The sequence below is a fragment of the Rana temporaria genome, chromosome 5 (assembly GCF_905171775.1).
Source record: "Rana temporaria chromosome 5, aRanTem1.1, whole genome shotgun sequence".
NCBI lineage: Eukaryota > Metazoa > Chordata > Amphibia > Anura > Ranidae > Rana > Rana temporaria.
Window position 1 is genome coordinate 315047398 of NC_053493.1, and position 14476 is coordinate 315061873.

A 14476-nucleotide genomic window follows, 5' to 3' on the forward strand; every position below is an offset into this window, starting at 1 on the left:
TGCGTTTGATGGGCAGAGTGGCTGCGTGTTATTGGCACAGTGGCTGCGTGTGATTGGCACAGTGGCTGCGTGTGATGGGCACAGTGGCTGCGTGTGATTGGCACAGTGGCTGTGTGTGATTGGCACAGTGGCTGCGTGTGATTGGCACAGTGGCTGCATGTGATTGGCACAGTGGCTGCATGTGATTGGCACAGTGGCTGTGTTTGGGAACAGTGGCAACAATTGATTGCACAGTGGCTGCGTTTGATGGGCACAGTGGCTGCATGTGATTGGCACAGTGGCTGCGTGTGATGGGCACAGTGGCTGCATGTGATTGGCACAGTGGCTGCATGTGATTGGCACAGTGGCTGTGTTTGGGAACAGTGGCAACAATTGATTGCACAGTGGCTGCGTTTGATGGGCACAGTGGCTGCATGTGATTGGCACAGTGGCTGCGTGTGATTGGCACAGTGGCTGCGTGCGATTGGCACAGTGGCTGCGTGTGATTGGCACAGTGGCTGCGTGTGATGGGAACAGTGGCTGCGTGTGATTGGCACAGTGGCTGCGTGTGATTGGCACAGTGGCTGCGTGTAATGGGCACAGTGGCTGCGTGTGATTGGCACAGTGGCTGCGTGCGATTGGCACAGTGGCTGCGTGTGATTGGCACAGTGGCTGCGTTTGATGGGAACAGTGGCTGCGTGTGATGGGCACAGTGGCGACAATTGATGGCACAGTGGCTGCGTGTGATGGGCACAGTGGCAACAATTGATGGCACAGTGACTGCGTGTGTTGGCACAGTGGCTGCATGTGATGGCACAGTGGCTGCGTTTGATGGGCACAGTGGCTGCGTTTGATGGGCAGAGTGGCTGTGTGTTATTGGCACAGTGGCTGCGTGTGATTGGCACAGTGGCTGCGTTTGATGGGCACAGTGGCTGCGTGTGATTGGCACAGTGGCTGCGTGTGATTGGCACAGTGGCTGCGTGTGATTGGCACAGTGGCTGCATGTGATTGGCACAGTGGCTGTGTTTGGGAACAGTGGCAACAATTGATTGCACAGTGGCTGCGTTTGATGGGCACAGTGGCTGCGTGTGATTGGCACAGTGGCTGCGTGTGATTGGCACAGTGGCTGCGTTTGATGGGCAGAGTGGCTGCGTTTGATGGGCAGAGTGGCTGCGTGTTATTGGCACAGTGGCTGCGTGTGATTGGCACAGTGGCTGCGTTTGATGGGCACAGTGGCTGCGTGTGATGGGCACAGTGGCTGCATGTGATTGGCACAGTGGCTGCATGTGATTGGCACAGTGGCTGTGTTTGGGAACAGTGGCAACAATTGATTGCACAGTGGCTGCGTTTGATGGGCACAGTGGCTGCATGTGATTGGCACAGTGGCTGCGTGTGATTGGCACAGTGGCTGCGTGCGATTGGCACAGTGGCTGCGTGTGATTGGCACAGTGGCTGCGTGTGATGGGAACAGTGGCTGCGTGTGATGGGAACAGTGGCTGCGTGTGATTGGCACAGTGGCTGCGTGTGATTGGCACAGTGGCTGCGTGTGATTGGCACAGTGGCTGCATGTGATTGGCACAGTGGCTGCGTGTGATTGGCACAGTGGCTGCATGTGATTGGCACAGTGGCTGTGTTTGGGAACAGTGGCAACAATTGATTGCACAGTGGCTGCGTGTGATTGGCACAGTGGCTGCGTGCGATGGGCACAGTGGCTGCGTGTGATGGGCACAGTGGCTGCGTGTGATGGGCACAGTGGCTGCGTGTGATGGGAACAGTGGCTGCGTGTGATTGGCACAGTGGCTGCGTGTGATTGGCACAGTGGCTGCGTGTGATTGGCACAGTGGCTGCGTTTGGGAACAGTGGCAACAATTGATTGCACAGTGGCTGCGTGTGATTGGCACAGTGGCTGCGTGCGATGGGCACAGTGGCTGCGTGTGATGGGCACAGTGGCTGCGTGTGATGGGCACAGTGGCTGCGTGTGATTGGCACAGTGGCTGCGTGTGATGGGCACAGTGGCTGCGTGTTATTGGCACAGTGGCTGCGTGTGATTGGCACAGTGGCTGCGTGTGATTGGCACAGTGGCTGCGTGTGATTGGCACAGTGGCTGCGTTTGATTTGCACAGTGGCTGCGTGTGATTGGCACAGTGGCTGCGTGTGATTGGCACAGTGGCTGCGTGTGATTGGCACAGTGGCTGCGTGTGATTGGCACAGTGGCGACAATTTATGGTGGCGAAGTGGCTGCGTGTGTTGGCACAAGTGGCTGCATGTGTTGGCACAAGTGGCTGCATGTGTTGGCACAAGTGGCTGCATGTGTTGGCACAAGTGGCTGTGTCTGATGGGCACAGTGACCCCTCCCGGCCCTGCCTACAGTTATCACCGCAGCGGGGAACATTACAGACAGCGTTCGTTTGAACAGCTGTTTTCCCCGCTGTGCATAGACACTCCCCCTTGGACGGATCTGTCCAATCGCGAGCAAGGGGGAGTGTCTATGTGACTCCCCCTTGCTCGCGATTGGACAGATTCGTCCAAGGGGAAGTGTCTATGCCATAGACACTCCCCCTTGGACGGATCTGTCCAATCGCGAGCAAGGGGGAGTGTCTATGTGACTCCCCCTTGCTCGCGATTGGACAGATCCGTCCAAGGGGGAGTGTCTATGCGCGGCGGGGAAAACAGCTGTTCAAACGAACGCTGTCTGTTATGTTCCTTGCCGCGGTGATTAACGTGGCAGCGGCGGCGGGGGTGGGCCGGATTAAAAGGTCCGTCGGGCCGTATACGGCCCGCGGGCCGTAGTTTGCCCAGGTCTGCTTTAGGGCATAGGCCTGGAGCACGACCTGTCTGATCCACCTAGAAATGGTGGCCGACAAGACCGCCAGACCCTTCTTAGGACCAGTCACCGACACGAACAGTGAGTCCGACCTCCGAAATGGAGCCGAAGCAGACAAGTACACCCGTAGGGCCCGAACCACGTCCAAGGAATGTAAAGTGGCCTCCTTCAGGTTTTTTGGCCGAGGACATAAGGATGGCAAAACAATGTCCTCATTAATGTGGAAAGCCGAAACAACCTTTGGAAGGAATGACGGCTGCGGCCGCAGCACCACCTTATCCTCATGGATGACCAAGCCTTGCAGGACAGGGTCGCCAGTTCAGATACTCATCTGACCGAGGTAATTGCCACCAGAAAAACCACCTTCTGGGACAGAGTCAACAAAGGAATCTTCAGAATGTCCTCAAACGGAGCTTCTTGAAGCTTAGAACGGACTAAATTCAAGTCCCATGGAGGCAGTGGAGGGCGCACAGGAGGGGCTACATGCCGAACCCCCTGCATAAATGTACGCACCAGGGAGTGCGCCGCCAAGGGTTGCTGAAAGTAGACAGCTAGAGCCGAAATCTGACTCTTAACCGTACTTAAGGCGAGGCCCTGATGCACTCCATGCTGTAAGAACAGCAAAATCCGGGACATCACGTATGTACGGGGGTGCCAATTCATCTCTTCACACATGGCGATGTAGGCCTTCCGCGTACGATGGTAAATCTTTCGTGAAGTAGACTTCCGTGCCTGCAGCATGGTAGAGATCACTGAGCCCAAAAGGCCTCGATCCTTCAGCCCCTGGCTTTCTATAGCCACACCGTTAAAGCCAACGACTGTAAAGCAGGATGAAAGATAGGACCCTGCGACAGAAGATCCTCTCTCAGAGGCAGGCTCGTAACATGGTAGAGACCACCGAGCCCGACAGGCCTCGATCCTTCAGCACCTGGCTCTCAAACAGCCACACCGTTAAAGCCATCGACTGTAAAGCAGGGTGAAAGATCGGACCCTGCGACAGAAGATCTTCTCTCTGGGGTAGACGCCAGGGGACGTCTGCCACCAGATGCACCAGGTCCGCGTACCAGGGACGGCGCGGCCAATTGGGATCGATCAGGATTGTTGGTATCCCCTCGGCTTCCACTCTGCACAGTACATTGATTGGTAGGTAGGCGAGACTCCTGAGTCCAGCGGCCCTGGGCTGACTGGACACCCCAGACATCCCCCCAGCCGGAGAGGCTGGCATCCGTCGTGATCACTGTCCAATGGCACGGCAGAAATGATTTTCCGGCCCGAAGTGCCGGAGATGTCAGCCACCACACTAGGGAGGACCTGACCAGGCGACTCACCTGAATCTGGTAATCCAGAGACGAAGGGAGCTTGTCCCAACGTGACAGAATCTCTTTTTGCAATACTCGAGTGTGAAATAGGGCATACGGCACTGCCTCGAAGGAGGCCACCATCAGACCCTGCACTCTCATGCAAAAGCATGGGTCGTCAACCGCTGCACCGCAGACTGCAGTGTCTGTAGTTTTTACGTTGGGAGGAAAACTCTCACCTCTGAGGAATCCAGGACTAACCCCAGGTATTCCAGCCGCTGAGACGGTACCAGTACCGATTTCTGGGTATTCAATAGCCAACCGAATTCTCGTAGGGTTTGACAGGTGATAGACACGTCCTCTTCTAATTCTGAGCTTGAAGAAGCTCTCAGAAGGTCGTCCAGGTATCCTACGATGGCGATCCCGCGCTGCCTCAGTAGGGCCAGAATCGGAGCGAGCACCTTGGTGAAAACCTGTGGTGCCGAGGCCAGGCTGAACGGGAGGGCCACAAATTTAAAGTGGTCCTGTCCGATCACAAAACGCAGAAATCTCTTGTTTTTTTTGTGCATATGGGGATATGCAGGTACGCGTCCTTGATATCCAAGGATGCTAGGAAATCCCCCTGATGGAGCGCTGCTACAACTGAGCGAATCGACTCCATCCTGAATTTTTGCACTTTGACAAAACAATTGAGGGCCTTGAGGTCCAGTATTGGGCGGACCCCTTCCTTCTTGGGAAGTACAAACAGATTGGAGTAAAACCCCTGAAACCGTTCCGTTGAGGGAACCGGCACAACCACCCCCCTGACCAGCAGATCCTGGACAGCTCCTGACAGATCCTTCCGGCGACCCGGAGGAAGCCGGAGGTTGGTGGGAAAAAATCTGTTTGGTGGGCAAGAGAGAAACTATCTTGTACCCCGAGGAAACTACTTTGCAAACCCAATGGTCGGAAAGAAGAGACCTCCACCGAGCCACGAAATCGCGAAGCCGGCCCCCCACTCGAGATGCGGGCAGGGGCAGACCTTCATGTAGAAGCAGGTTTGTCCGCAGGCTTGTTGGGCTTGCGGTACCAGGGGCGTTTTTGCTTTTCAGCGGGCGCTTCAGCTCCCTGAAAACGTTTTCCTGCCGCACTTGGCGGGTGAAAAAAACACTTGGGGGCAGTAAAGGAGGGCCCTTGCTCACGGCCAGGCTCCTTTCCCTTCCCTTCCCTGCTCTTACCGCCTGTGGCATCCTTTATGATGTCATCCAGGGACGCCCCAAAAAGCCATTCACCCTTAAATGTTAAGTCCACCAAAGCCTTTTTAGAAGACTGGTCCGCAGACCAACACTTCAGCCACACGAGGCAGCGTAGTACCACCGCGTAGGCGGAGGCCCTGGAGAGCAAGGGGAGCGTATCCAGGGCCGCCTCACAGACAAAACTTTAATTCCTGTATTAACTGTTCGGCCAGGTCCACACAGAGCTCAGAAGCATTCTGCGCTCCAGTTCCTGCAGCAAGGACTTTGCCCGTTCGGTAAGTGTCTGTGACACAAGAGCCCCGGCCAAAACCGGTCTCACCGCCGACCCCACCACTGTGAACATGGAGCGGACCACAGCCTCAGTTCTCCTATCTGCGGGATACTTAAAAGCGGGAGCCCGTTCCACAGGTAACGTGGTAGCCTTGTTCAGCCTGGACACAGGGGGGTCCACTGACGGAGGAGAGACCCACTTTTTCAAAAAGGACGGACCGCAAAGTATTTTGGCACAGCAAAAACTTTCTGGGGCCGATCCCATTCCTTGTACAACAATTTGTCCAAATATGGATCACAAGGAAACACTTTTGCGGTGCGGGGTGGCTTGCGGAACCCAAAAGGGACCAGCATGTCTGATGCCTCCGCCAAATCCTCAGGTTTCTGAGTATCCTGCACCGCAGTAATAAGAGCTCCAACAAAATCCTTATCATGCGCTGACCCTGAAGCAGAGTCATCCTCACTGTCCGTGTGGGCCAAGCCTGCATCATCTGACATAACGGAAACCAGAGCCAGATGCAATAGCAGGGCCTGATTCCGTGTCAGAGACATCCCCAGAAGCAGGCGCAGGGAGGGGGCGCTTTTTACCTCCCTTCTGGCCACTTGCCGCTTCAATCCTGGCAACAAACGCCTCCAGGACTGCCGCCATAGCATCCACCGAGGTCGCAGGGGCACTAAGGGTTAACTCTGGCATGGTTGGGGTAGAAGCCTCCGGTTCAGACTCAATGCTGACCCACCGTATATGCCGCCCTAGTACTGCAAGGCAGGACCCACAGGTCACCCTCCCAGCCGCAACAGAGAGCAGGGGATCCCCCAGGAGACTCACCACCCCAACCAGACTGTAGTGCTGCTGAAGAGCTGACAGCGCTGTCCGTGCTGTGCCGTCCCTCAGGAAGTATTCTGCGGCCTTAGGCGCCGTTATTTCAGGCACTAGAGGCAAAAAAAATTCCAAGATGGCTGCCGACATGCAGAAAAACAGCATGTGGGCTACAAGAAAATGGCCACGATACATAGAACCGCGTCACCGGCAAAATGGCGGCCATACACGTGTTTAAAAACCCAGTAACAACACAGTAGAAGACAGTCCAGCACACACAGCACCATAAATGCAATAAAAAATAGCTCCTTACAGCAGGACAGCACCCCGGTGGTAATGGAGCCCCCCTAGGCGGACCCCCCACCTCACAGCCGCCACCCAGAATAGGGAAAGAGGGAGAGGAAGGGAGAGGGGAAAGCAGGGCGAAACCTCAGTCGACCTCCCCAGTAATTCACCAGCCGAACCACCCTGCCAAGGCAAGGGGATACTACTTACACATCCTGCGACCACCGGCTGGAGGCATTCCAGACAGACCCAACGTCCGCAGCAGATACGGCATGGCTGTCGGCCCGGCACACTGTGACTCAGCCATAGAGACCGGTCACATGTGTGCCCTGTAGCATATAGCTCACAGGCCACCCCTGGAGCAACGAGTCATGTCGTGGACGGCCCAGTGCGTAGCTAAAGGCCAGCACACGCTCGATGGCCAAACATGGGGGGGGAATACAAGGATCAAGATCCAGCCTGTCACCCAGTCGGCAGTTGATTGTAGATCCCAGGATCCAAAATTGCAGGAAAAATTCAAATAAAAGTGAAAATATCGCAAAAAATCTCCAGCGCACATGGGCTCCAGAAGGGCCATGTCTTCTCCTAACGCTAGGCAGAAAAAAACTGAGGCTGCATAATGCAAGCGAGTGGGATGTACCCGGGGGACCCGCCCCCTGGGAGGTGCTGTACTGAGAGAAGTGTTTTAACACTTGAAGTGCTGTTTTTTTTCTGCCTAGTCTCTCCTGAAAGGAAGGATATATAACCCTAAGGTCAATGCTGCTGTGTCCGTCCATGAACGGAAAAGAAATGGCAGCAAAACGCAGCATTTTAAACAATGAAAGCCCAAAAAGGCTAAACAGTGTCCAAACGCCTCTTTTAAAAAGACCCCAGCAGCAAAAAGAAACACACCGCAGTCCCCTCAGTAAGGTGCCCCCCCTCAGTAAAGTATTGCAGCAGAGGAAAAAGGAGCAGGGAAGGGAGGAGAAGAGGACCCCCGAACCCCAGGAATGCCCAGCCGTACCAACCCACCGAAGCGGGAAGGACTGTACTTACTCGTCCAAGCGAGGACTCACTGAGCATTCCTGACAGGCCTACAACCGCAATGGAGGTAGCCGTCGGCCCGGTCCACTGTGAGTGAGACAACACAACAGCCCAGTCATGTGTGGACCTCGGAGCAAAGCTCACCGGCCACCCCAGGAGTCATTGGGTATGTCGTGGCAGACCCAGCCTCTTTTAAAGGTGTGCTCATGCTCGCTTGCCGGACTGAGTAGACTACAAGAAACTATATATCCAGCCTGTCTCTCAGCCGACAGATGATAGAAGATTCTTTCAAGAAAAAATTTAATAAAATAAAAAATTTCCTCAAAGCGCTGGGCCCAAAAGGGAGCCATACATCCTTCTTTTGCCCAGGCAGAATGAAACTGAGGCTGCATACTGCAGGGAGGAGGGTAATGTCTGGGAGGGACCGCCCCCTAGGTGGGGCTGTTCAAAAAGTAACATGTATTTAATTATCTAACATGTTTCTGCCTAGTCCTCTCCTGCTAACAGGGAACATAACCCACTTGTCAAGATTTAAGGAGCTGTGTCCGTCCATGGACGATAAGAGAAATATACTTTATGTTCAATTACATCATAAATTAAAAAAAAAAAAAAAATCATGTTATACTAACCTGCTCTGTTGCAGTGAATTTTGATAGAGCAGCTCGGATCCTCCTCTTCTCCGGTCCCTCTTCTGTGATCCTGACACCTCCCTCCTGTTCAGTGACCCCACAGAAAGCAGCTTGCTATGGGGCACCTGACATGAGTCACAGCTCCCTGTGTCCATACAGATATGGAGCCCCGACATGGCCCGCTTCCTCTCCCCTTATTGGCCAGCTGACTGATTGACAGCAGCGGCAGCCAATGCCGCCGCTGCTGCTGTGTTTGAGCCGATCAGGAAGGAGAATCTCAGATGGGCGAGACACTCCTGGACAGAGAGGGTCCTCAGGTATTAGGGGTGATGAGGGGGTCTGCTAGAATGCATTAAGATAAAAAACATTCTGCCTTTACAACCACTTTAATACCAAATCTATTATCATTGGCTTCCTGGAGGAAAAAAAAACAAATTAGTCCCCGTCTCCCTTCCAATTTCTGAAGGTATCAATAAAATGTTTGTACATTTTATTTTTATTTATTTTATTTTATGTTTGGGTCATCTATTAGTATAAATAAACTCTCTCCCATCTGTCCATAAATAAGTTGGCTAGACTTAAATTTCACTTCCATAGCTCCTGCCTTTTCATGTGAAAAAAACTTTCCATCACACCACCAAAAGCAATATTTTAAACAAAACTGTAAACACCTCAATATCATTTTGTGCATTAAGGGCTCCTTCAGATGGGCGGACTCTGCCAGTGGATCCGCCTGCTCAGCGGGGGATTTGCTTGCTAATCCCCACTGAACAGGCGAATGACAGGCCTGTGTTCACTTATGCAGAGCAGACACAGACACAACCCGCTTTCCTCTATGGGCGGTCAGATGGAAATAGACCGCCTGTCCGTTTACATCCACCTGTCTTCTAATCCAGTGTTTTTCAACTCCAGTCATCAAGGCACACCAACAGGTCATGTTTTCAGGATTTCCTTTAGATGAAACGGCTGTGGTGATTACCAAGGCAGAGAAACTGATCAAATAACCTGTGCAAAATAATGGAAAGCCTGAAAACATGACCTGTTGGTGTGCCTTGAGGACTGGAGTTGAAAAACACTGTTCTAATCTGAACGGATCCCCCTTCTGTCCGTTTCTGGTAGATAGGATCGGATGTCGGCGGGTGTAAACGGATACGTCCGTTTACATCTGCAGCTCCATAGGAGGGCAATCGATGGTACGATCGCGTCCGCCCAAAAGAATGGGCAGGCGGACCCGATTGATCTACCACTTTTTGTGATTTGTATTGCACTGGTTGATCATTGTGAGCCATCAGTTATGTGCAGCACACCCTGTGTGTGTTTTAGCTTTTGAACACTAAAAGCTCTGGCGATTGTGGGTGTGAGGAAAGCACTCTGGTGTCTTTTTCACAGAAGCATTATAAAGAAGATTTTTGTGCATTTGCTCCGAGTTATTTTTTTAACGACTTTCATACCGTGCAGATTTCAGCACTCCTCTCCTACATGTAGAAATCTATTTTTTTGCTAGAACATTACTCAGAACCCCCAAACATTTTTTATATATATATATATATATATATATATATATATATATATATATATATATATATATATACACACACACACACACACACACACACACACACACACACACACATACATACATACATATACACACACACAGTGCCTTGCGAAAGTATTCGGCCCCCTTGAACTTTGTGACCTTTTGCCACATTTCAGGCTTCAAACAAAGATATAAAACAATTTTTTTTGAAGAATCAACAAGTGGGACACAATCATGAAGTAGAACGAAATGTATTGGATATTTCAAACTTTAACAAATAAAAAACTGAAAAATTGGGCATGCAAAATTATTCAGCCCCCTTAAGTTAATACTTTGTAGCGCCACCTTTTGCTGCGATTACAGCTGTAAGCCGCTTGGGGTATGTTTCTATCAGTTTTGCACATCGAGAGACTGACATTTTTGCCCATTCCTCCTTGCAAAACAGCTCGAGCTCAGTGAGGTTGGATGGAGAGCGTTTGTGAACAGCAGTTTTCAGTTCTTTCCACAGATTCTCGATTGGATTCAGGTCTGGACTTTGACTTGGCCATTCTAACACCTGGATATGTTTATTTGTGAACCATTCCATTGATTTTGCTTTATGTTTTGGATCATTGTCTTGTTCGAAGACAAATCTCCGTCCCAGTCTCAGGTCTTATGCAGACTCCATCAGGTTTTCTTCCAGAATGGTCCTGTATTTGGCTCCATCCATCTTCCCATCAATTTTAACCATCTTCCCTGTCCCTGCTGAAGAAAAGCAGGCCCAAACCATGATGCTGCCACCACCATGTTTGACAGTGGGGATGGTGTGTTCAGGGTGATGAGCTGTGTTGCTTTTATGCAGAACACAACGTTTTGCATTGTTGCCAAAAAGTTCGATTTTGGTTTCATCTGACCAGAGCACCTTTTTCCACATGTTTGGTGTGTCTCCCAGGTGGCTTGTGGCAAACTTTAAACGACACTTGTTATGGATATATCTAAGAAATGGCTTTCTTCTTGCCACTCTTCCATAAAGGCCAGATTTGTGCAGTATAGGACTGATTGTTGTCCTATGGACAGAGTCTCCCACCTCAGCTGTAGATCTCTGCAGTTCATCCAGAGTGATCATGGGCCTCTTGGCTGCATCTCTGATCAGTCTTCTCCTTGTATGAGCTGAAAGTTTAGAGGGACGGCCAGGTGTTCATAAATTTGCAGTGGTCTGATACTCCTTCCATTTCAATATTATCGCTTGCACAGTGCTCCTTGGGATGTTTAAAGCTTGGGAAATCTTTTTGTATCCAAATCCGGCTTTAAACTTCTCCACAACAGTATCTCGGACCTGCCTGGTGTGTTCCTTGTTCTTTGTGATGCTCTCTGCGCTTTAAACGGACCTCTGAGACTATCACAGTGCAGGTGCATTTATACGGAGACTTGATTACACACAGGTGGATTCGATTTATCATCATTAGTCATTTAGATCAACATTGGATCATTCAGAGATCTACATCTGCATTTACATATGCAGGCACGACTTACATATGCGTTTTCTTATGCGTGCGAGTTTGCGGGGGGCGCTTCATGTTTTATTTTATTTAAATTTTTTTAATTTTTACACTTTGCCATAAAAAAAATCAAAATTTGATCACTTTTATTCCTATTACAAGGAATGTAAACATCCCTTGTAATAAGAATAGTCCCCGATTGGTCCTCTCTCATCCAGCCACTACTGCCGTTTGCCACTACAGTGGGCGCACAGATCCAGTTTCAGGATCAAGAGCAGGGTCGGTAAATATGTCTCCAATACTTGACGACCCTTTACTTTCCTTTTCTGTATGAAAACCATTTGTAATGGAAACTGATAACTCTTGTGTTCTTTCATACTTGAAGCATAGTTTTTATTAGAGGTCGACTGATATATCAGCCGATATTTGGCAGTTTTTAAGAAATCGGCATCGGCCGATTATTGTGACAATTAGGCCGATTTTCGTCTGCTACACTAAACCTTGCTGACCAGTGCCCCGCTCCACCTACAGCAGCACGTGGAAAAAAATCCTTCACCCGCACCGCTGATAGCCTGGAGCTTAAGTGGTTAAACACCTCTGCTACACTGTGCCTTATGTACATATGACCTCTGCTTACCTCTGCTTACATTCCACTGATCCTGGGCTCTGTGTGACTACTTATGTCTGAATTATGACCCCTGTCCCCTGCCCTAATGACCTTATTTTCTGCCCTGCTGACCCCTGTACTCTGCCTTACAAACTCACTGACCTCTGTACACTGTCCTACCTACTACTGACTTCTGTACACTGCTCTACATACTCCTGCTTAAAACGTGTGGGGCCTGTTCAAACTAGAACGCTGTGTTTTCTGTGGCGGTTTCACCAAGCCGCATTCCAATCGCACTGCCCTAGCGATCTGCAGCGGGTGTCAGTGAGTGCAAAGTTAACGACATCCCAAACACAGGTCACAAATGCACTGCGTTTGACCGCATCGGATAGCATGTTACAAAAGTACTATATGATCGAGTTGCAATGCATCTCCAAAAGTAGTGCATGCACTACTTTTGGTGCCATGCAATTGAATTCCTTTCAAAATGTACAGAAGTGAACAGGAATTAGGATCTGTGCACTTTACATGCAGTTCCTAGTGTGAATGGGCCCTTAAGGTAGGCCAAGTTTGTGTTTTTACAATGATGGGCTTTTTTCATCTTATTTTTATAAGTTTTCTTCATGCTATCCTTTTAATTGGGGCCTTGCTAGTTAATTTTCGTATAAAAAAATAAAAAAAAGAGAAGTACTGCATACAGCGATCTTGAATCTCTACCATGTTGCTCAGGTAGATATCCACCTCTCAAAAGGACCCCCTAGGATGTTATTTAATTAAGTTTCTGATACATGGCATTAAAAGAGATGGGCTAGATTTTATTTTATTCGGGAAAGTGCCATTACACCCTTCCAAAGCAGCATTTAAAAAGGGAGGAAAATAGATTATGTAAATATACAAAAAAAGAATAGAAATTCTCCGTTTCCTGTTTATTCACAAACTGAAAATGTAATAACTAGAGGTCGACCGATATGGGTTTTTCTCTGGCCGATGCTGATATTTAGAAATCGGGGCGGCCGATGGCCGATATATGATGCCGATTTTTGCAGCCGATTTTTGGATTGGAATGCATTGTGGAGGGGGATGGATGGTCCTGGCAGTGGTTGGGAGATGCGTTGTGGAGGGGGATAGATGGATGGTGCTGGCCGTGGGTGGGGGGTGCGTTGTGGAGGGGGATGGATGGATGATGCTGGCCGTGGGTGGGGGATGCGTTGTGAAGAGGGATGGATGAATGGTGCTGGCCCTGGGTGGGGGATGCATTGTGGAGGGGGATGCGTTGTGGAGGGGGATAGATGCATAGTGCTGGCGGTGGGTGGGGGTGTGTTGTGGAGGGGGATAGATGGATGGTGCTGGTGGTGGGTGCATTGTGGAGGGGGATGGATGGATGGTGCTGGCCGTGGGTGGAGGATGCGTTGTGGAGGGGGATAGATTGATAGTGCTGGCGGTGGGTGCGTTGTGGAGGGGGATAGATGGATGGTGCTGGCGGTGGGTGGGGGTGTGTTGTGGAGGGGGATAGATGGATGGTGCTGGCGGTGGGTGGGGAATGCGTTGTGGAGGGGGATGGATGGTCCTGGCCGTAGGTGGGGGATGCGTTGTGGAGGGGGATGGATGGTGCTGGGTGGGGGATGCATTGTGGAGGGGGATGAAGATGATTAAGTTGCATTGTGAAAATGGATGAGTTACATTGTGAAGAGGCTCATATACACCCAGAGTCATACTCATTCATTTTCACAATGCAACTTAATGCCAGCTTGTTAGTCTCAGTCAGGTGTACCATCATAGGAGATTAAAGTCTGCAGGGGGCACAGCAGGACACATTACATTTTTGACTTGCCCTCCATCCATACAGGGAAGGAAGAGGAGGTAGTGCTGGCCGCGGTGCGGGTGAAGGATTTTTTTCCACGTGCTGCTGTAGGTGGAGCGGGGCACTGGTCAGCAGGGTTAAGTGTGGCAGACGAAAATCGGCCTAATTGTCACAATAATCGGCCGATGCCGATTTCTTAAAAACTGCCAAATATCGGCCGATATATAGGCCGGCCGATATATAGGCCGCCGATATATAGGCCGGCCGATATATAGGCCGGCCGATATATCAGTCGACCTCTAATAATAACTATGCTTCAAGTATGAAAGAACACACGAGTTATCAGTTTCCATTACAAATGGTTTTCATACAGAAAAGTAAAGTAAAGGGTCGTCAAGTTTTGGAGACATATTTACCGACCCTGCTCTCGATCCTGAAACTGGATTTGTGCGCCCACTGTAGTGGCAAACAGCAGTAGTGGCTGGATGAGAGAGGGGGTTTACATTTCCAATGAAGAGCTTTGATCAGCACCTGTCTGCCTCTGATCAGAGCCATTTTTTTTAATCAGCAGCATTTGGGGGGACAGTTGCACATTAGGTTCATGGTCACTAAAGAAACTATGAGCCTATAAAATATAGGATTCAGCAAACATAAGGCATAATGATCACGCCAGCCAGAAACAGGTCTGTG

General features: G+C 50.5%; 1 protein-coding gene across 1 annotated transcript in view; it reads right to left on the bottom strand.

The window, feature by feature from the left end:
- The window catches only part of PRKDC (protein kinase, DNA-activated, catalytic subunit), a 677570-nt gene that overhangs the window by 500164 nt on the left and 162930 nt on the right, over nt 1-14476 (bottom strand). The gene's annotated exons all lie outside the window — the stretch shown is intronic.